Here is a 3078-nt window from a genome sequence, read left to right as displayed (position 1 = left end):
TGCAAGAAAACTTTCCAAACCTAGAGAGGCATTCGAAAATCCAGTCCCAAGAAATACAAAGGACCTCAAATAGAATCAACCCAAGAAGATCTTCTCCAAGACACATTATAGCCAGGTTGACCAAAACCGCAAAGACAAGATACTAAGATTGGCAAGAGAAAAACACCAAGTTACCTACAAAGGACATCCCATCAGGCTAACAGCAGATCTCTCATCATAAACAATGCGAGCGAGGAGAGAATGGGAAAATATATTCAAAGTGTTAAGAGAAAAGCAATTTCAGCCAAGAATACTGTACCCAGCAAGATTATCTTTCAGGTGGGAGGAAAAGACAAGAACATTCTCAGATAAACAAAACCTGAAAGAATTTACCAGCACCAGACCAGATCTCCAAGAAGTTCTCAAGGGTGTGCTATATCAGGAAAATTAAATACAGACACACGGAAATAAGACTTTAAAAACTAAGAAAGTGGCCAACTTAATCATAGGGACAAGTCTGGAGTTGAATATTATATCCCAGAATTTAATCAGAAGACCTCTCAGTTTCAGCATTCTTGCCGTCCGCAGGACCCTCTGCTTCTTTCCTGTACGGTAAGACCGGGCGGCCAGATTCATCATGTCTATTCTCAAGATCCATGCCAGAGAGATCTTCGACTCTCGTGGGAACCCCACTGTTGAGGTTGATCTGTATACCTCAAAAGGTCTCTTCAGAGCTGCTGTGCCCACTGGTGCCTCAACTAGGCTCTATGAGGCCCTGGAACTGCGGGACAATGATAAGACTCACTACATGGGAAAGGGTGTCTCAAAGGCTGTTGAGCACATCAATAAAGCTATTGCGCCTGCCCTGGTTAGCAAGAAACTCAACATTGTGGAACAGGAGAAGATTGACAAACTGATGATCGAGATGGATGGAACGGAAAACAAATCTAAGTTTAGTGCGAACGCCATCCTGGGGGTGTCCCTTGCTGTCTGCAAAGCTGGAGCCGTTGAGAAGGGGGTGCCCCTATACCGGCACATTGCCAACTTGGCTGGCAACTCTGAAGTCATCCTGCCAGTTCCGGCCTTCAATGTGATCAATGGCGGCTCTCATGCTGGCAACAAGCTGGCCATGCAGGAGTTCATGATCCTCCCCGTGAGTGCAGCCAACTTCAGGGAGGCCGTGCGCATTGGAGCGGAAGTTTACCACAACCTGAAGAACGTCATCAAGGAGAAATATGGGAAAAATGCCACCAACGTGGGTGACAAAGGCGGGTTTGCTCCTAACATCCTGGAGAACAAAGGAAGCCCTGGAGCTGCTGAAGAATGTGATCGTGAAGGTTGGTTATTCTGACAAGGTTGTCATTGGCGTGGATGTGGCTGCCTCTGAGTTCTTCAGGTCTGGGAAGTACGATCTGAACTTTAAGTCTCCTGATGATGCCAGCAGGTACATCACACCTGACCAGCTGGCTGACCTGTACAAGACCTTCAACAAGGACTACCCAGTGGTATCTATCAAAGACCCCTTTGATCAGGATGACTGGAATGCATGGCAGAAGTTCATAGCCACTGTGGGAATCCAGGTGGTGGTGGACGATCTCACTGTGACCAACCCAAAGTGCACTGCCAAGGCCGTGGGTGAGAAGTCGTGCAACTGCCTCCTACTCAAAGTGAACCAGATCGGCTCCGTAACCGAGTCCCTTCAGGTCCGTAACCGAGTCCCTTCAGGTGTGCAAGCTGGCCCAGTCCAATGGCTGGGGCGTGATGGTGTCTCATCGTTCCGGGGAGACTGAAGATACCTTCATTGCTGACCTGGTGGTGGGACTCTGCACTGGGCAGATCAAGACTGGTGCACCTTGTCGGTCTGAGCGCTTGGCCAAGTACAACCAGCTCCTCAGAACTGAAGAGGAACTGGGCAGCAAGGCAAAGCTTGCCGGCAGGAACTTCAGAAACCCCCTGGCCAAGTAGGCTGAGGGCAAGTGACCCGGAGGCCTCAGTGACTAGGCGGCTAAGTAGACTGACTTCAGGCCGAGTGTGCTCAACCAGCACTTACAGGGCCTCTGGTAGTTAGTGCCCTTCTCCTGGCTCTGTGGTGCTCATGCCGCTTCCTTAGAACTCTGACCACCTGGAACCCTGCCGGAAACCTTAGCTCTGTAATCATGAGATTGGCCCAAATCATTGTTTTTCTCCCCTCGCTTCACACCAAGTGTCTAGAGCCACGTGCACCTCCAGTGTAATCTCCGAGGGGGCCACAAGCAAGATCCCCAGTGGTTTTGTGTGCAAAAATAAAAAGCCTCAGTGACCCATTAGAAAAAAAGGAAAAACACCATTCTGTGTGTATATATGTGTATACCTGTGTGTATACATGTATACATGCATGTGTGTGTGTATATATACATGTATATGCACATATTCATATAACTCCTTAGGGTTATGTGTGTGTGTGTATGTTTTCTGAACACTCCCTATTATAAGCACTTTACACATTTTATATTATTTAATTCTCAAGAGGAATTCCATATCAGTAGTATTACTGTAGCCATTGTGCAAATAATGATCCCGAAGCCAAGGTCTCACACAGACATACCACAGAGGCACTCCCTAGAGTCTAGCTATTGACACCCAGTACTATATTCAATGTTACAACATAAGCAGAGTCCTATCTGCTCAAATGTATCAAACCAAGAACAGGTTTTTTTCTCCTACATTCTACCCTCACTACTTCATGATCTTTTGGGTGGTCAGAGACAGAAAGATCATGAGTGAAGTGGGCATAAGAGAGAGAGTAAAGCATGCATGAAGTAAAATGGAGACTACAGTTCCTACCACTGATGGGGCTCCCCTCATCTGATCTGAATTGGCTCAGGATGGAAAGAAGTTCTAGAAAGAGAGGAGCTTACAGCCTGTGAGGGTACCAAGAGACTATAGCCAGGTACTCATTGCTATTGTTAAATTAAGAGTTGGCAAACTACAAGCCAGATTCAGTTCACTATTTGTTTTCAGAGGTCTTGGAAACTAGGTATGGTTTTACATTTTTAAATAGTTTTTTTTTAATTACATATTTTAGTTTACTTATTTTTTTTTAATTGCTCAGAGAGGGAA

The 3078-nt window shown here is 46.2% G+C and overlaps 1 protein-coding gene and 1 pseudogene across 3 annotated transcripts in view; one reads left to right on the top strand and one right to left on the bottom strand.

Annotated features, from left to right (window-relative positions):
- Positions 1-3078, bottom strand: part of NPLOC4 (NPL4 homolog, ubiquitin recognition factor) — a 92167-nt gene that overhangs the window by 38028 nt on the left and 51061 nt on the right. The window lies entirely within an intron of this gene.
- On the top strand, positions 541-2292 carry LOC102496211 (alpha-enolase pseudogene; annotated as a pseudogene).

The sequence above is a fragment of the Tupaia chinensis genome, unplaced genomic scaffold, assembly GCF_000334495.1.
Source record: "Tupaia chinensis unplaced genomic scaffold, TupChi_1.0 Scaffold000159_1, whole genome shotgun sequence".
In the NCBI taxonomy this organism is placed as follows: domain Eukaryota; kingdom Metazoa; phylum Chordata; class Mammalia; order Scandentia; family Tupaiidae; genus Tupaia; species Tupaia belangeri.
Note: the sequence above shows the minus strand (reverse complement) of the source record. Positions and strands in the feature narration are given on the sequence as shown.